Below are 20,250 nucleotides of genomic sequence, written 5' to 3'. Positions count from 1 at the left end.
ATTAGCAGACTGGAAGGTGGCTGCAGCTGCTTCATAGGTTTGAATCTCTCAGGCTTGTCTGGTGAATGGATACACCCAGTTAAGAACAAATTCAGTTACTGGTGTGTGATAGTTTGATTCAAGAGCTTTTTCTTTTTTTTTTTTTCTTTTTTTTTTCTTCCAGTTACTCCTTTTTGAGGAAAATTGTATCTCTGGATCTTGTGGGTGTCTGTTATGTAGCAGTTTGTAGGAGCCTGTTCATGTCAAGAGCGGCAACAATAAGCTGCAGGGGTATATTCATCTTCCTTTCTCTACTCTACAGTTTTTTCAGGACATTAAGAAAAAGTCAAATGAAAATGAAGCTGGTCGTGTTTGCTAGTCAGTGACTATTTCAAATAATATTTCCCTGAGACAAACTTTATTCTCTTTTGCCACCAAAGTTCTAGGGTAACTGGAGTTCTAGGGTGACAGGAGTGCTGTTGCTAATACATCTGGAAGCCTACCATTTATCAGTGATAGGTTTACCTTGAACCTGACTCTTTCAATGCTTGTTGCAGCTGCATAGTGAGTCTGGATTACTAGAAACTGTCTCTGAAGCATATTTTACCAAAAATGTAGCATAATTTAGGAAAAATTTCTTTGCAGTTAGGTCAAAGTTGCACGCAGGTGTGCTCCTTTTTATAATGTAGGTATCTCTGCTTAAGGAAAACACAAACAACTGTTTTAGCTGCTTCACAAGTTTGTTATATTACTTGCTCAGCCATTACAGTCAGTTGAAGAAAACTGAGTTTGAATACCCCCCTGCCTAATTTTTGAAGATGGATAGAGTCTTATTTTACTCTTTAGATTTTCTGTTTGCCTTACTGACCAAGTTCGTGCTAACTGGAGAACTGAAGCAATTTGTTACTACTGCTAGAAAATCCCACTTAATGCTACTGCTAGGAAAGCTGGTTGTCCTAATGAGACTTCAGAGTGAATGAGAAAAAGTGGAGAAACTAAAAACTGATTTCTTTGAAACTTACTCTCGTATTACTACATATGTGTGTGTGTGCACACTCAGGTGCTCTCCCTCTTAAGCATAGTGGTATTGGTTACCAAAGATATGAAATCTGAAGTTCCTCACTGAATTAGACACTTCCCTTTTCTTTTCCCTCACCCTTTGCCTTGTCATAATGAGTTTACAGAGAAGGGTTATATTTGTGACCAGGGAATTTGGCATGATTCTTTCCCATGGAGCATTGTCATTGTTGTAACAGAATCTTCAGTACATACTAGAGACTGTTCTAGCTCTACAAATGCTTTTTTTGCAGTTTTAAAATTATTTAAAAGGTATAAAAGTGACATACAGTCAGTGTATGTGTCTTATGGTTAAAAACACTTCCAGTTCCTTTGAATTACAAGGAATAGATTCAACCATCCTATGGAGAGGGTTGTTTCATCAGCCTCGTTACTTATTGTTGATAAAATGAAATATCCCCTGTTGTTCTGAAATTCCTCTGGCAGGTGAAGAAAAGGCTGCTGTAGAATCTGAAGATCAATGATGACTTTCCTGTACTTCATTTTCCTGTGTTATGCAGAATATGAGCTGCTCAATTATTTGCAAAATTGCTTCTCACTTTCCATTAATTTTAGGCAAGATATGGTCTCTCTGAGTTACTGTTTGTATTATTAGCTGCAAGATATGCAATACTGTTGAAATTCAAATGACTTGATTTGTATAAATGTTCTATGTTTTAAATTACACCTTATGTGCAATCATTGGCATGTTAAGAGAATGAGGCAAACAACAAGTTACTCCCTTCTTCAGTTGCATGACAATGAATAAAACATTTTGGATGCATATCAGAATTTCCATCGTTTGAGGCACCCCTGTGTATGGCAAACATATGCTGTTTATGTTGCTTACAATTTTATTTGGCAAAGTCTCACAAAAGTGAGGGCTTTGTTTCAAGTATGTGGTTGGTGTTAAGGTATCACAAAAAGGTCTTTCTTTTTTGAGTCTTCTGCCTGCACTCATGAAATAAATGAATAAAGTAAGGAATGTGCCTTATCAGAGTTACTGGCTGTTCATACTGTAGAAGGGGTTACAAGGTTAATTTATGCATTCATGCATCATTTATGCAATGGTGTACAGATTTAAAACACAAAAAAATCCCTACAGATAACCAAAACACCGAGGCTTGACTGGAAATGCCATAATTAAGTATGATTCTACTTGGTACTTTGGTATGGCAGAACTTCATTTTGCAGTTATTTCTAAGTCTGTTATTAAAGGAAATTTTCTTGTGTGTTATCTAAAATGCAACTTGTACAAATTTGGAAATATATAGGATTAGTTCTTAAAAAGCAGGAGATTGTATAGTCTGCAGTTGTAAGATTAGTGTTTCAGGATTTTGGTGGTTCTGTGGAGATGCTTGGAGGCGTCTTTCAGACTGCATCTGAAGTGCTAAGATTTGCTGTATTTTGGAAGCAGGCTGAGAGGACTTTTATTGAGGATATATGTCAACATATCTGAGCATTAAAGCTAATTCTGTGCTCAGAGCAGTTCACAGGTCAGTGTTAGTGAATAACAGTGATACTGAAACAACAAATGAAAGCTTTTTCTAAGTGCTGATACACTACAGTCAGGACTACTGTGAAAACAGAGCACGCAAATGAAAGATTCCTGTTCAACGCAGTTATCTAATCCTGCCAAGGTCAGGGCAAAATAATAGGCTACATGAACACTTTGTCTGGACCAAGAAAGCTGTTCTTACTTATCTGTGTCTTCCCAGAAACTATGTACAACAGAGGAATTTAGGAATAGAGTTCTTGATTGGTTGTGATAATGTGAGTATACTGATTTATTCTTAAGCTGATGAGTAATTTAGTATGCTACAGTGGCCATGCTGGGATGGATGATTAAGCAAAATCAGACATGTTATAGTCTTACCAGAAATTGCTGTGCAGCTCAGCAAATTCATAAATCAAGCAATGTGGTGGCAGTCTTTTTGTGGAATGGCAGCTCTGATGGGTAAGAAGTTATCTGAAACCAAAGCTGGGGAAGTCTGTTCTTAAAATAAGGTGAAAGATATTCCTTGCAGATTTAGGGTTATCTGTCATTAGTTTCAGAGAAAAAAGTAGAATTAAAATTGTTCAGTTTGCAGGACCCTACCTTTCCAAGCATGAGCCTGAGACAGATGTTTAAGTCATGCTGCTGAATCCAACCAACATAGTGAATTGATATCAAAGTTCTCCTTAGTTTTGCTGTTGCTGTTTAAAAGCCTGTGGAAGACAATTCAGGCTGATAACATCAACTATAAATAGGAATAAAGGCAGGTATCCTAATTGTATGAAGGAGGAAAAGGAGGTTTTCATACTGCAGTCTGTTTTCAGTCCCTGCTGTATATTCTTCTTCCCTTCCCATGCTACAGAGCCTCAAACAGAGTTCAGAGGGAGCACCTTGGTGGAAGTTATCCCACCTTGGTGGAAGTTATTACATGAATTGGGACCATTGGCTGTCTCCTTCCTGAGAGGAAAAACTCTCCTTTGGTGAGCTTCCTCTGGTCCAAGGAAGTCTATATATGCTGTTTTCAACCAATAGATATCTATTCTATTTCCCCCCCGTTTCTACTTTAGACTCTTGATCTTTCTTCCCCCACAGGCATTCCTCCTCCACCATCCCCCAAGACATCTTGGTAGAACTAGATGAAGATCATTCCTATTTTTTGTAAGTGTTTACATTTCCTAGATGATGATATAGGACATACGCCTGTAGGCAGAAGAATAAAGTCAGACAAATAAAATGCTGGCTAGTAATCCTCATGCATTGGTTCTTACGCTTCTTCCCCCAGTACTACATTTTAAAACATGTTTATCTGAAGTACTGAGAGGCTCGATTCTGACTTAAAATTCGGAGATAAATTTGCGTTGTGCCAATTCATTTTGTGTATGAATTTAGAATATTTGGCAGATACTCCATATTGATGAAATATTTTGAATCGTCATTCCCCAGAGAACAAAAGTATCAGCTGTGCTGAAAATTGTGAAGAAATCGGTTTTTATTTTTCTTTTTACTGTCACCCTATTAAAACCTTCCTTTAAGATCATACTGCTGACAAAGACAGATTTGCATCTTTGTGTCTGTGAGCTGTTTTGATGAGAACTGTCTGACTTGACTTGCGTCCTGTATGTAAATTGATTTCAGCTGATTGCTTTGAATTTGAAAGAAATTTAATTTGAAAACTGCCCAGTTCCACTCCCTGAGGTAGTAGATGCTTCTCTACGTCATCTGTTAAGCAGTGCCTAGTCAGCATATGTCTCTCCTATTTGTTCCTCTTCTATTTAAAACTGTTTTCTCCAGAGAAAGAGAAATTCCCTTTAGACCAGACAGACATCTGCTGACTCTCCTATGAGCAAAGCAACTGAAAAGGTATCTTTGCCCGTGATTAAAAGAAATATGTCTGGAGGCTCTTAGTTTTTGTTCAATTAATCAAAGATTAAACACATGTGGACTGTCTAAACTGGGCTTCTTTGTGCTTCCGTGCTATCAAAAGTGATTGGAGAGGGGAGCTGTGGGTTAGAGCTGACTGGGCTGGCATTTAATTTTTTACCTATATACATGCTATAATTCAGTTTCAGAAGTTCATAATAAAGTGAGGAAAAAACACACCAAAAAAGGGTTTTTTATTCATTTACAGCTGAGAAGTATTCCAGTTTAAGGGGAAAAAAGAGGAAAAAGTGTCATATTTTTTTCCTAACACTTGTTTTTAAAAGAAAAAAAAAGAGTCTTAGGGTTATGTGAGTTACCATTTTGGTTTCTGTAACCATTTCCAGATGCAAAGGCATTCTTGGTTGCTTTTGTTCCCTAATTCCTCTTAGTAAACGCTTTCTTGGCAGAAACTGTTAATGTTAGAAGTCTGGTGTTCAGCTTAAAGCCTTATCCTTACTCAACAATTATGCTACTGATAGACTATTTAGTAAAAACCTGCAGGTTTTTTGCTGATGTCAAAAAGGAACCAAACCTGACCTTAAAGTATACAAAATATGTAGACTAAAAATTCTGCAAGAGTAAGTTGGCAATAATTAAGCAGATTCCTTGAATACCATGCTGTTCTTAAATTTTTCATCAGACACTAGCAAGTCTCTCTTGTAGACATCTTTATCTGAAGATAATTTGTTTGGCTCCAGTTTTATTAGTGGAATAGGTTCTTTGGTGTAGTCTGTGGTGAGCTTTTAAAACAGGAAAGTCTCCACTGATAATGTGACTTAACTGAGTTATTTTTTTAAATGGTGTCTTCTTCTCAATTGCTCCTTCTAATAACTATGGTTTTGGTTTATTACCAGGTCAGATTTTCCTCAAAATATATGAAAACTTTCCTATGTACCACTTTCTGAATAAACACTAAATACAATGGAAAGGTCTGTCCTTTAATAAATAGGCATCAAGCAGAATTTTTGGCAAAATACTTGATGTGATGGCAAAGCTTCCTTATAAAGTAAGATCTACTAGACTTATATTAATAATTATTGAAGGAGCAGACAATGAAGTATTCAAAACTGCCATCATGAAGTTAGCTAATAAAATATAATACAAAATCTCCTTAATATATAGCTTTTTCACTCTTAGTGGGCTGAAGCAATCCTTTGGTATTAATAAAAGGTGTAATGGGAAGCACTCTGAATTACTTCATTTTAACATGCTAACTGAAGTAATTAGGTTTTTATACCCAAAATAGTCACAATATTTTCCAAAAATGAAAAAAAAGTCTGAATGGTCAGCTCATTTTACTAAATACTGCCTGTGTACAGAGGAAAGAGAACGAATGCATACTTCAATTCCAGCACCTTAGCATTGTTTTGGAGTATTTCCCTTTGCAAGAATACTCTGAGAAGTCCTCACTCCTCTATTTATAAGGAGGTATTTCAAATAAAGTTCTTAAAAGCATTTTATAAATGGTTTAATGTGTCTGTATTTGGAAAGGAAGGTGGTCTTACTGTTGCTGTTCTCTAGACAGAAAAGCTGAGGCAGGAAGAAATTAAATTGTGCTCTCAGGGTCACAAGAATGTCTGTCAGCTCTGGAGAGATTGGGAATTCTCGTTGTTCTATTTGTTCCTCACAAGACTGCTCTTCATCACTCTCTTTTAAGGACTATTTGAAATGTTTCGTAGCTATTTTTAGCACTAATTGCAAATAACTTTGGAAACCCTTTGAAATGTTCCAAAAATTAGCCCTTTTGGGTGGTGCTGGGATAAAAATTGAGTTCTCTAACTTGTAATTTTCCATTTCCCTGGGTTTATTCCTCTAGAGCCTGTATTGTTGATTCCCTGTGGTTATGGGCCTCCTTATTTTTTTTTTTCTTTCTTCCTGCCAGCTGCTCATGGATCAGATGAATATATCAAGATGATTGTGTATTTAACCCTCTGTTGTCCACAGAGAGAAGGCCAAAAAGGATAAATGCTAATAATATGTAGGTGCTGTACAAGATGCTGGAAACAGAGAGACTTGTTTTTCTGACTTTAATTTACTGTGTTCCTGCTGGACTCAGGGCTGCTCCTGCAGGAACAGATGAGTGTCACTGATTTTCATTTCACCTGTGCTCAGGGAAAGCCTGTAAAGTCCAACTCAGCCCTTTTGTTTTAATACAGAGAGGATGCAAACAGAAGAGGATTCTGTGCCTAGACCAGGAACATCCAGACTATCTCTGCTCCAGCAGTGTGACCTCCCTTTGGAAGGATTGTAGCTCCCATGCAGGAATGGTGCTGCCTTCCTCTCCTGAGTTTGTAGGGGTTCTTGAGGCAGCAGTTTACCCACAGTCTGCCCTGATGATCTAGTACATTTAGCAAAGCTGCTTCTTAAAACCATATTGCAAAGGGCATGTGGACTCAAGAGCCTGGTGTGGTTGTGGTCCCCCCTCTGGCTTAGCCCAGTTTGGGGGCAGACCCTGTGAAGGACCCAGCCTGCTCCAACCCTGCCCCACGTTAGATGCTCTTTGGGGGCATCTTGGGAAGGCGGGGAAATGCTAGAATGGTTAAAATTCCCCTGTTATCAGCCATCACCCAGGCTCTTTTGTTCCTCCCACTCCCTACTTGTCCTCTCTCCTTTTCTTTCTTTCCAGCTCTCCTGTGGGCTGAGCAAATTGTTTAGCACAGTACCTGATGTGTAGTGTTGCTCTAGGCCATGGTGGGATCCAAGTAAAACCATCTTGTGGAGCCGGATTTAGCCTTCAGGCTGTCAATTAGTTTTCCCTGTTCTAGAGGGAGAATCGCAGCTCACACATATTTCTGCTCTGTGTCGGGGAATAGATGCAGAGCTTGAAAGTAAAAAGGGTGGAAAATGGGAGCAGTAATTAGCAATTACAGCCCCTGGTTTTGTTCCTTCAGTATGCTGTCATCATTTAAGCATTTTGTTACTCGAAAGGAGAAAGTATGCTTAATCTTTTCCTGACTTCAGTTAGGACAAAAAAGAAACCTGATTTAAACCAGTCTTCACAAAGGATTAGATGAGTGTGAGGAGAGCTGGTCCATGGAAGAGCATTGTAAACTAATGGTGAAAAACTGATTTACTTTTCTTCAAATTATCTGACTGCTTTGTAGAAAGAGTCAAGCAGTGACCCTTTTCTCTAAACACACACACGCAAACCCACTAGTTTAATAGAGAGAGGTGGAAAGAGTAGAAGTACATAGTTCAAAATGGATTTACACAATAATCATCAGTCACAACTTGCAGGATTTGCACATAAGACAAATAAGATAAACAAGATAAGAAAACAGATAAGTTGTGGTGAAGCTAAATCCACTCTCCATATTTGAGCTGAACTGCCTCACAAGTATATGCTTTTACTGAAAGGCTTCATCATGTATCTGAACCTGAAAGTTGTATGTTCAGAAGGTTTGCATTATGGGACCAAAGGCTGTAAATTAGGTAGTCTAACAAGATTATTCCAAGATATGCTGGGAAATACAAGTAGAGATAAAGTACAGGTGAGTAATCTAGTGAGACCACTGTTGGAATGCTGAGTCCGCACACATACGCAAAAGAGAATATTGGAGATTTGGAATGGGCTCAGAAAGTTGCACAAACTGCTCCAAATTTGAAAAGCCTGGGATACATGAGACTTAATAGTTCTATTAAACCAAATATTAAAAGGTAGCTTGAGGCTACAAGTCAACTAATACTATATAGAAGTTCCAATTAGTACTGTAATTCCATGACCACAGATGCAGGGATTCTGTCTCTAAGAAGTCATATATGTACATATATATATGCATGCTACTCTGTCCACAGTTGCAGCTTGAAGAAGTTTTGTACCTATGAAGTAAATCAGTAGGAAAAACATTGCTAATTCTGTTGTAATTTAGCTTTCACACTGCTCTGGGAACTTAAATCAGCACTGGAGTTTGTTTCGTTATTGTCATTTATTCTTCAATTAAGAACACGGTAAGGGAAGTCACAGCATAAATGGTCACACTCTTTTGTCTTCCTAAGTAACATTTGTGACTTGAAGAAATACGTAGTTATTCACACAGTACAGAAATTACTGAATCCAAGCAAAGCAGGAGAAGGGACAGAACAGAACTGCAGTTGAAACTTCCGAAGCATAGCTTGTCAGAAAAGAGTAGTAGCTTTTAATATGCTTTTCTTTCATGGGAAATATGGATTCCTTGGGCCATATCTTACTAAAATGAGGAAATGTGCATTTTTAAGTTTTTGGGTTTGTGTTTCTTTTGTGTTTTAAACACTTACTTGAAATGTTACTGTGTTGAAGTGAATTGATGATACGCAAGGCTGGACGAGGCTCTGTGTGGTATCTTTAAAGTGGAGAGCAGAAAGTTTGATTTGTTCTGTGGTCTACATCCGAAGACATTAACTATTCACCAGACTTTGGTTATTGTCTCTGTCTGTAATTCATCTTGGTGGCATCTTGTAAACCCATAGACCACCAAAAGAGCAGGAAACAGTTCAAAGTAGCTGGTTATGCACTAGTCTTACTCAGCAGATTTTGTTTAAAAGTGTCTTGATGTGCACAGAGCAGATAAATTTTTTTTATCCCGGTCTGTGGGCACTCAGCTGTGTCAGATCTGCCAGCTGGGATTGTGTAAGAAAATGAAGGACCCTGCCCGGCGGCAGAAGGTGCCAGGCCCTCATGGCTCCGTTCCTCTTCCCGTTCCTCCCCTCCTCCCCCTTTTCTAGGAGCTCTTAAACTTATATCTGTTTTCTGATAATGCTGTTTGTACCTGTGCTTTTAGTCCTTAATGAGCCATCATTTGTCTTCTCTTCTGGATCTCAGGCTTTTGGTACTTGGCAGCCCTGCAGCCACAGGGGCTTTAACCCAGGATGAGGGATCCTGGGGCAGGTGCGGCCATGGGAGAGCTCGGGAAGGGGAGGAAGGCCAGGACTCTCATGGGGTCAGCCTTGCCCCTGGCCTGGAAACAGGATCATTACCCAAAAAAAGCCAAGAAAAATCTTTTTAACAGATCTATCCAAGCTAGGTAAAATGGTTTTGCATCTTTTATTTCCAAGGATTTATGTTTTTTTGAATTTAGTAACTTCTTGCTCTCCAAAAGCAGACAGGGGGTTGCTCCTGATGGTACGTGGTGTTGGCCCTGACTTCGGTCGTCATATTGGGGCTGAGACCTGATGCACACAAAGGTACATTAAAAGTAATGATCTCTTTATTCCTGACCTTAATTATTTGTGTTTCTGTCTTTAAATGATTGGGAGAGATAATAATAATTACTTCCCTTGAAGGGTATTACTTAGGATAAGATGACTTGTTGAGATATATGGCTTAGTGTGTCTAATGCCTGATGATTATTTGCATCTGATTGTTCCCACTACAGAGGTATTGGAGATTCTTCTGGTTGATGAGTGGAAATTGAGTCTGAAATACATGTGCACAGTGGTAATAAATAATCACAGGTAGACCCTTCTGTGAGGATAGCAGAGTGTCAGACTTCGGAACGTGTGGCCTTGGTTTTTTTGATTACAAGGGAAACAATTCAAGGGAATATTAAAGTATGTCAGTGTTCATATATATTCAATTGTTTGAAGTAATAAGTAGTTTAACATACCCTACGTTTCTTGTGTTGATCTTCTAAATCAGATACATACTAGCATTTTGCTTCTAATTTGTTTGTTTAATTAAACATATGTTTGTGCATTATATAAATTTTGTGTGCATCTGACTTGAAATAAAAATTCTGCACAAAATTATTTAGGCATTTTTTCCAAAGCTATTATTTTATGCAGAGAGAAACTCGACCTTAAAAAATAAACTACAAAATGTATTTTCAATTGCTGCATGCAATAAAGATCTTTTATGAGCCTGTGCATTTTATTTTTGTATCTTAGATTTACAATATAATCTATAAAAGAAGTAATATGGCCACTATAAAAAGTTATGACAGGCTTTGCAGCTGTATTTTTTAAGGCCCTGATTGGGAATGGTACAGGTTTCACTTTCTTGAGGAAGTTCAGGATGTGCTTGGAATTGAGAGAGCTTCTCCAATAAGAACTGGGAAGGAGTAGTGCTATACTAGGGCTAATTGGGGGTAAAAAAACACTGTTTATGAAAGAGGATTTTATCCAAAATATATTGGAAAGTACTTTTTATGGGTCGAAATAAAGTTAGTGCTGGCAGATGTTGTTCTTTGTTACAGTGGGGTGAAGTAGGCTTTTTGATGATGGGAAGATAATTGTTTCTTTGTGACAGCAACAGAATATAAGGTAGGATGATTTATTTTTTTTTTTTTTTGTAATTTAGTAAGCTTTTGTCTAAATATTGTTCATTAATTCCAGTGGTGATTGTTAAGATGGTCAAATTACACAAATGCTTTCTGGGCGTGCTTTGCCATTTTGTTTAGCAAAATAGTAGTCATAATAATTTTGAGCTAATTCATAACCAGAGGTTCCTAGGCAGAGCATTACTGTTTCTCTTGCAGCTTTTTTCTGGGGTAAGGATTAGTGGTGGTGTGAAATAAGACTTGTCAGCTAATAAAAGTCTCTGCACTTCATACTACGTATGTCCTGGGGAAAGTTGGCTTTATGGTGTGATTGTGGGCACCTGAACTTGTTCATTACTGGAGCAGAGGCCAAATCTCTGCAGTTCTACGTTGAGGGTTTGTAATGCACAGGAAGATTTTGGAGGGAGTGTAATGTGAAGTCTCCTTTGGCTGCCATTTAACTCTAGAAGTTACGACAACTTTAAGGAGGCAGGGAATCTTACTGTTCAAAATACCTGGATTCTGGTTGAAGATGGAGTAGAAAAAGGCTGTAGTTGAGGACAAAACTGATTTGTGTGCAGTCTGTTGGTGACACAGAAATGTTATTCTGTTAGTGAGTGAAGAGAAGGTTCATTTTGAATCCAGTAACTTTTCATTTATTCGCTCACTTTCTGGTAGGCAGGAAACAGAACTAGCCTGGTTTTTTTAAATCTCTTTAGTTAAGAATGGGAAACTCTAATGTGAAAGCTTTTAATGTATTTTAATGATGGGGAAAATATTTGCCTTTTATCCATGGAATCCTGTACCTAGCTTCTACTTCAGCCTTGGGCATGCTTACAGTAAATGAGCTGTTAATCTCTATCACTACTACTATTTTTCATTTCCTTTTGAAGACTTAGTTATCTTGAGAAACTCATCTGTCCTTAAATAAAGTCACTTACGTTTGCTATTTTTCTTCCTTTACATATTTTTCTTCCTTTACATATTTTTCTTCCTTTACGTATTTTTCTTTCTTTACATATTTTTCTTCCTTTACATATTTTTCTTCCCCAAACCGGGGTTTATCTCTACATGAAGTGCTCTATATTAAATTAGTCTATATGAATAGACTGCTAGAAAGCCTACAAACTACATCTTGGTTTGATATGAAATATGCGCCAAAGAAAAATAATTGAGCTGAGAAAGAAGGCTGTGTCTACACCAAAGTTCAATCAAACTGCTGCACATTCATAGCATATATCACTAGGATAATACTAATTACAGAGGCAGTATTGTGTCAGATCTCTGGGCTGTTTGTTAGCCTGTGTGGGCTGTAACCATCTCTATTATGTGTCACGTTGACAGACAGTTTCCTGGAGCAGCAGATAGACCTGCTGCAAGTGCATTGCTCGGTTACTTAACTTGTTTACTTGACTTTGTCAAGCTCAGTGTAATTTTTGATAGCATCAGTCAGCAATGGAGATGTTTTTCATTTTAGATGGTTAGCAAAAGCACCCTGGGTACTTTACAGTCTGTGTTTTCAGAGTGATCAACACTGGCTCGGTCTTTGATTTATGCACCATCAGTACAAAGGTCAATTCCTGTAAATAAATTCGTATCTCCAATAATTACACTACCTATTTTTGAAGTGTTGTTTTTCCCTCTTTGAAGAATTACGTGTGTATTTTCAAGCTTAACATTCAGGATGACAAACATTTGCACTTACAAACGTACAGCAGAAATTATTTTGTCGAAAACCTTGAATGTCTCTTCAAATTTTACTATAAAGCAAGCAATACCATGCAATAATTTTCAGTTGTCCTTGCTGTCTTGAGAGGTGATGAATTCATTAGTGTATTCAGAAAAAAATATAAAATATAAATTGGAGTGTATTGCTACCTATTTAAAAGGTAACACAACTTGGTTTTAGTTTTCATGACTGTCCGTATCGTGTTGTCAGGTTTTATAATGGATGGTACTGCAAGGGTGGAACTGACCTAAAAGAAATAAAAAAGGTTTTTAAAGGAGTTATGTCAAAGACTACTTAGGCCAGGAAGCCACGCTGTATTCCAGACTTGAATTACTGTGCTTTATGGCTGTGAACTAGTAGAGATTTTCTACCCTGGTCTCAGTAGAAAATGTATCTAAAGAGACCTATGGTCATATAGAAATACCTTTGTGTGGGAGTTTTATACAACAAAGACAGCACTTCACTGACTACTTTGAGAAAGAAGTGCCAGCTGAGTCTGTAATGACAAGTATTTGAGACAGGTTGGCCATTCTGCTGGTGCAGCTTTACTGAGATTTGCAATTAACATCATAATGTTGCTTATTGTAGGATTTAAAAAAAACAACCCATCAGTTAAAATATTTTCAGTGGCTTTTCAGTTTCCTTTCTAAGTAAAATCTTTTCAAAAATCTGTGGGAATGGCAACTAAGTTTCAGAATTAAAGAATAAGAACTATTGATATGATTCCTATGTATGGGGGTTAAAAATTGAGAAATGCATGATTTTCCTTTAGATAATTTTCACACTTCCTTTTGATATTTCCTTTGGAAAAAATGCCAGAATGTGATTTGATTACACACATTCACGATAAAAAAGAAAATTAATCCCGACTTGCAAGTGTTCTAATTGTCCTTCAAATTAAAGCCCTGGAAAATTTAGGTTTGAACTGTAGCCCAGTGGAGTGTTGACATAGCACATTTCTAGAACTCATACATTTTAATACTATTTTCCTTTTTGTAATCTTGACGCTCGCAATTGGAAAGGTAAATGAATAGGTCTCTTGGACTACAAAGATAAGCACTCTGCTGGTAGCCTTTATTTCCTCACAGTAGACACTGAATAACATTAAAATATACGAAATTTCTTGTAAGTGAAATTATGTTGATACTACATATGAGGGTCCTAAACTTGAAAGATCCAGTGGAGTTTTACATAAATTTCTTCAAGATGCAGTGATATCTTAGGGCTTATGACTTTGAGCAGGGATTTCAAGTTAAGAAACAGAAGAAATATTGTTGGTGTTTGAAAGTAATATTCCTCTTTTCTGTTAATTTGCAGTCACTGATTTCCAAGTTCATTTTAGTTAAAGATGAACTTAAAGAGAGGAAAAAAAGCCCAGCAAGACCAAACTAATGTTTCCAGAAGGAAAGCACTGGTTTTTTGTGGCAGTTTATGAAACCATTTCAGACTTTTGATTCAAAGATACTCCACAAGGTCATGTCAGTTTTTTGTATACATCCAGAAGTGTTCTGGTCCCTTTTAAAACACATTGAACCTGCAGTAAAAATGAAATTCATCGTAGAGAGCATTTCAGTTTTGTTTGTTTTATATTTGAAATAAGCGAATGCTCTCACTGAGGCGTTTTAAGGAGATCGACTGTATGAAAACTAGAGAAGGTGATTTATTTGAGTTTGTGCAAAGTGGCCTTGCAGGTTTATAACAAAGCTTTTGGACATGGCTGAGTATTCAGTTTTCTAGTGTGCATGAAGGTCTTTTGCAGCAAGGTTCATTTGTTAAGAATAGTAGTTGAATTATTAAAGTTTTAGCAGAAAGTAAACCTAGAAGAACTTTACTAATATTAGTATTTAAAGGTGAACCTTTAGCAGCCTTAGAATCACTATGGCTGGAAGGTTTCTCTGGAGAATGTGTAGTCCAGCTCCTCCTTGTCAAGGCTGTCACCTTTTAATCATATGGAAGGAATTCAAAATAATGTCAATGCCAAACTGTGCTTGAGTTATAAAGGAAAGTAATAGATTTCAGGTTGTCATAAATCTGGTGCAATAAAGCAGCTCTCTCAGCTGCTCCTTATAGCTTACTTTACTACTTTGTTTCTTGGGAGAGAAGCAAGAGATGCACTGAGGAAAGGTGGTATTGATCCAGCACAGGTCATTTTAAAGTTGCACTCTCGCAGACTTTTCTTAGTGTGGTTTTTTTGTGCACAGAGTGGTGTGAGAGAAAGTGCTATTCCTTATTTTCACCTGGTATATTAACCTCAAGTAATGGCATCTGGTAGGAAACTGATGTTTCTTGCCTGGAATTGCACAACTGTGTTTGGTTACTGGAAGCAAAAGTCTAATCAAACTGAAGCAATGAAATTTTGACTGCATGAAAGATTCATTCTTTCAAAGTGCTTAAACTAAAAAGAATTTATCGGTTCATAAGGCCATGCTCTTCAAAGAGAGCTTGTTTGAACCAACCGTTAATTTTTTATCTTTTTGTTGTTGTTGTTGTCAATTTATAATAATCCAGGACTGATTGCTGAGTGCAATTAAGTGTTGTAACCATTTTCCTGCAGGCTTTTGTGGTTAGAGTTACAAAAGCTGCTGTTTGAAGTTGAAGCAGAGCTGTACCTTTGACACCCAAGTATTAACTCTGGCACAGGTGGCAGGAGCACAGGCAGGGGTGACAGTCTGCTGTGGTTGAGAAGTTCAATTAACAGTTGGTCAGGCTTAGAGAATTGATAGCTACATGATTAAGTTGTATATGATCCTTTTTACACACAGTTGAATAGGCTCAGAGCAAACATAGGGTAATTAAGTTACATAATTCTGCATGTACCTGGACATAGAATAAAAATGAATAATGTATCTGAAGTTCAGATATGAAAACTATTTCAGTAGATTCACAAGTTTTATTTTAAAATTTAATCTAGGGTTTTGTATTTCCCTTACAAGACAGGGCCAAATTTGAGAAGGTGAATTCATTTATATTTAAAGAAACACATCTTCAGAGCATTTGAAGGTTTATTGAAAGCAGCATGTGAATCCCAGTTGCTCTGTGGATCAGCACAATAAAAACTTTGACTTGCTTCATCTGAGGGTAAAATAAATCCTATAAGCTTCAGTAAAGTGGAAGCTAATTAAATTACTAGATATTTAAAGGCAATTTGTCATTAAGTTGTGCAATTCTTGCATCATGTTTTAAAATAAGAGATTCCCTTGGTTTAATTTTATGAAAATTTTGTGTTTTCTAGCCTGCAAATTTCTAATAAGAAATCATATGTCACAGTGGAAAATCAGGTTGTTCTGTAGATTTGTGATTTTTGGGTGGGAAGTAGTATTTTTGGGGGGATTTTTTGGTGTTTACTCAGCAACTTAATGCAGAGTAAGTGCCGACAGGGAAGGCATTAGAGTATATATTATGAGTAAACATGTGGTGAAATTTTATTGTTTGAATAATTGAGAACTTTGAAATACTGAAAGGGCTAGTGGTGGATTTTTGACATATGTCATGTTTTTTGGAAAAACCGTGGGGATGGATGCAGTGTTAAATTTCTGCTGAAGTATCACAAATTTCACACCTGATCTAATAGAGTGAGTTGTAGGAGTCAGTGACCAGACCAGGAAATTTATGATTCTCTGCTTTCAATGTGAATCTTTCATGTCTCTAGGCCTTTAATTTTTTTTTTTTAAAAACTGAAAGCAGCATAAGTGAATGCTTGATTCTGGGTCAAAACCACAGGGCATTGTCTCAGAGCCCTGCAGTAACCAGCAGCTTAGACCATGATGCAAGAGCATTATACTAAATAATTATTTCAACATTTTTTACAAAAATGTGTTCAAACAAACATCTGAACAGCTGCTGGGGCGAAGTATTCATGGGAATTGAGCAAGGCTGGAGAGCTCCACAAATCTCTGAAGTTTCAGAGGCTCTCAGACGTTGAGGTCCTTCATCCCACTCCTTGGTGATGTATTCCCGCCTCCCAGTCAGACATCCTTGCTGTTCCTTGCAAATGATGCAGCTTTTAGCCACTAACATCTGGCTGACAGACAGCAGTCAGCTGTATTCCATGCCAGCGATTCTCAAGTGGGTTTTTTTCTTTGAGGTTTTTTTTTGGTTGGTTGGTTGGCTGTTTTTTTGTTTTGTTTTGGGTTTTGGTTTTTCGTTTTTTTTTTTTTTTTTTTTTTTTTGTTTGTTTGTTTGTTTGTTTGTTTGTTTGTTTTTGTGGTCTTCAACACAGAGAATGGCTGAAAGAGAATAAAAGGAAGAGCCAGAATACTCTAATAAAATTTGCAGCTCCTATGGGATCTGAGGATTTGGGTTGAGTCTGCTTTTTTTGGCAGTGCTGTGGTTGTGAAGGTGGCATTACACTGTAGATGATTCTTTTTATTCTTATTTCTTTATAAACTCAGAATGTATTATAAAAGCAATGCCATAAGAGTTCAGTCACAAGTCAAACATGAAACCACTCAGTTAATTTGCAAGAATCATATGACCAAATCAAAATTGTTCCTGAGATTTTAGTTATCTGCTCTTAAAAAAAAAAAAAAAGTGCTGTTTATGTATTTGTGTCATAAATGGCATGTTCTACTGCCATTGTAAAACTTAGTGGAACAGATTTTTTTTTTCCCCTTAGTTGTACAGAATTCGTGAAGACTTTTATTTCTTTTTTCTTTCTTGTTTTGAAATCTACAGCAGTATTTATGATTTTGTAACACTGCTATTTCGTGTATCGCTTAAAAGGTAAGCAGGGCTTCTCACAGTATATAAAACAAAGCTCTTTTGCCAGACTGTGACTTAAAACAATTCTTCCATTAAATTTTTTTTTAAAATTTGAATGTTTTTGAAATTCTTTTCCTCTCTTTGTGCCTGTATGCCTGTGAGCACACGGGTTTGCTTTCCATTGTTTGCCTAAAGCAGTGATGCAAGCTCAGCACGCTGTAGATTAAGGCTTCAGGGAGCTAAAGTAAGCGTGAAGTTCAGCCTCTACCTAAACATCACCACTGGGCTAATCTACAATTTAGACTGATCCATCACTAATATTTACAAGTAGGCAGAGTGCAGTTCAAAACTAAACAGCATATGGGTACAGTTATCCCTGTTAAAATGACCAACGTGCCTTGTATTGTGTATGGAAGATAACAGGGACAGGTGGTAATCTGTCTTTTCTGAGCAGAGACAGCTGGTATTTTCCTTGGGCTTCACTGGTGCTTTTCTGTATGGTCTCACCTACCAGCTGATATCTTGCTTGTTAGAACAATACCAAGTATGTATTAACCCTTTTATCTGTTCCTATGTGATGTCCAAAGGGGGAGGTATCAGACTGCCTGTGCATAAGTTTGGTGATTTAAAATTTCTAAAATTTTCTAGTAATATAGTAACATGCTGCTTGTCTTACTGGCCTTTTCACATGCATTACTGTGGTGATGTATATCAAGAGATAGTAAATAAAAATCTCAAGAGTTTATAATTTATATAGATTTTTTTGTTTTAAATGTCTGATGAAGTGTCACACTGAAGGAGTGCTTGAGAATGAACCTGCTTTCATTTAGTTCAGGAGAATTTGAAAGGTCATATAGTAGAGAAATAAAATTGTTTTGTAAATTGACTTGCATTTACTTCCAGCCAGATTGCTTAATATTCAGGTATGTGTAACTTCTCCTTTCTGAACACAGTAATTTGGTTCCCAGCTTGAGTATGATGCCTTTTTTTTTTTATTATTTCTGTAGAGAACAAATACTGATTACTCACAGTTGTTTTTTTTCTCTTAAATATTTAGTAATTGTCTGGGTTGTGGGGTAACCAGGTACTGGCACTCCATGAAGGGCAGCAGGCACCACTTCTGAGGGACTCAGCCTCTGCTTTTGGGCCCTGGCAAGTGGGAGCCAAATTCACCCATGTGGCTGTGTTCAGTTAATTGATAAAATTAATCAGCAGTTAGATTATTCCATCATACCTGATGTTGTGCTTTGAGTCCCAGATGAGCCCTGGGAACGCTGAGCTGCTGCAAGGGACAGCAGTGTTATGGGACACAACATGGATGGGTTGGGAGCGGGGAGGAATTGTCATCACAGAAGGGATCTTTAAAGCCATGTCTGTGAGATCAACTAATACCAGTGCTGATGGAAGGAGGGGAAAGAGGAACATGTTAGTAAAAGCTGAGACAGGGTGATATAAGAGGGATTGGAAAGCCTGAGGGAGGCCAGTGTTCTGACATCTTGTTTCTAGCTGGAAGTAACAAAGAATTTCATGTCTTAATCTGAATGAACCACTAGTGGTGGTGCTTGTTCTTTTAGAAACCATGTTTATTCTTGATTTTTTTTTACTTTTAATTTTTTTGCTTCTTAATCAAAATGAATGTAATAAACTTGGAGGGGAAAAAGCCACCCTAGATCTACCTAGACAGTAGAAGGGTTCGTGTCCAGAACATAAGCTTTGTGCAGTGTAACTTAGGGAGTCCAAGCAGAGTGCTTGTCAAGACTTGAATTTTCTATGTAAGGTTAGACAGATAAACACAGAAATTCTTTAGAAATTCCAGTGAATTACGTTTAGAAATGGAAACTTTCATATTATTCAAGAAAGTGGCCTCAACTTTGTAAGTATTCACTAGCAGTCAAGTGTAGTACCTTGCAAAAGAAAAGGGTGTTTTGATGGTTTTCCTGGAATGAAATGATTACCTGGAGAGTCTGTAATAGAGGAGATGAAGTGAAATTGCTTCAGAAAGTCAACAGAATTTGCCAACATTTTGCCTGGTCAATTGTCATTTGGTAAGCTTTTTTATTTTCTTTTAAACTAAAGGTAGAAGAAGCATTAAATGAAAGAACTGTTGAAACTAACCTTCATTGTAAAAAAAAAAAACAAAAACAAAAACAAAAAACATTGTAGATAGTTTTCTCCTAAACAAGTTAAGTTAGAAAATGTCAACACTGCTTTCGAGTTCAAGTATGGATTTCTGATTTTTCAAGTTAACCTTTTAAAGATATTATCCAAGACAGATTTTTATTTTTATTTATATGTATCTTTAGTATGACTCAGCCTGGAATGAAAAGAATATATATATATATATATATATACATATGAAAAATATTAGATTAAATAAGAAGTAGTAGAGATTTTTGTAGGGGGCTTTTTAATTCATGTCACTGAAGAGAGATTTTTGTCTTTCAAACATGCTCAAATTAAAGTTCCAGCATAGAGTATTATTTAGAATTGGTTTATAGTATTATTTTTATGATTGCTAGTTGTTTGAAACATTAGTTTTGTTGCATGTGCATGTTTAGGCAGTACGTGGCCATGCAGGGAGGCATGAGCAGAACTTTGAGGATCTCCTGTTCAATGGATTTCACTTGACTTTAATTGGTTCCAGGTAGTTAATTGTAGGTGTCCTTAGAGAATGCCTTTTTTTCCCTCCCCTGCCTAATTACTGCTCACAGATCCACATTTAGCTGGTATTTCCTAATAAGAAAAATGTCTGTACTGTTCTACCCATATGTTTTTCACTCATACAGTGATGATCAGCTACAGTGATGAAAAATCTCCTTTTTCATTTCTAAAAGTTACATGAGAAACATGTTGTTTTTTTTTTCTGTCTAGGCTCCCAGGATAAACTCTGATTGATTTTAATGTGCAATATTTCATGAGCCAATGCACTTATATGATGTTCAGTGCTGCTTAAAAGCTGGGTTTTGGCCTTAAAAGGGAGACTGTAATGAAAGCAGTGGTTCATGATTTAGTCTTGTATGCTTTGTTACTTGCAGAAAGTCAAGCTTGAAATTTATCTAATGAAGCACAGCAAACGAGTAAAAATAATAAAAAAATATACAATTTTAAGGCCTCCAGATCTATCAGCTGTAGTGTGA

General features: G+C 37.0%; 1 protein-coding gene and 1 long non-coding RNA gene across 8 annotated transcripts in view; one reads left to right on the top strand and one right to left on the bottom strand.

The window, feature by feature from the left end:
- ROBO1 (roundabout guidance receptor 1) overlaps positions 1–20,250 on the top strand; it is a 706,479-nt gene that overhangs the window by 454,527 nt on the left and 231,702 nt on the right. The gene's annotated exons all lie outside the window — the stretch shown is intronic.
- LOC127468171 (uncharacterized) lies at positions 505–18,445 on the bottom strand. Of its 3 annotated transcripts, none has more exons than XR_007903432.1 (5): positions 18,348–18,445; positions 12,562–12,659; positions 7,114–7,211; positions 3,134–3,243; positions 505–1,543 (listed from the first exon to the last, which is right to left on the bottom strand). It is a non-coding gene; the product is annotated as an uncharacterized LOC127468171 (long non-coding RNA). The 3 variants fall into 3 exon arrangements; XR_007903431.1 differs by lacking the exon at positions 505–1,543 and adding an exon at positions 8,705–8,769 and having other exon boundaries at positions 2,751–3,243; XR_007903430.1 differs by lacking the exon at positions 505–1,543 and having other exon boundaries at positions 2,751–3,243.

The sequence above is a fragment of the Manacus candei genome, unplaced genomic scaffold (genome assembly GCF_025592945.1).
Source record: "Manacus candei isolate 608988 ecotype Guabito, Panama unplaced genomic scaffold, ASM2559294v1 h1tg000014l, whole genome shotgun sequence".
In the NCBI taxonomy this organism is placed as follows: domain Eukaryota; kingdom Metazoa; phylum Chordata; class Aves; order Passeriformes; family Pipridae; genus Manacus; species Manacus candei.
This window is presented reverse-complemented; position numbering and strand designations above follow the sequence as displayed.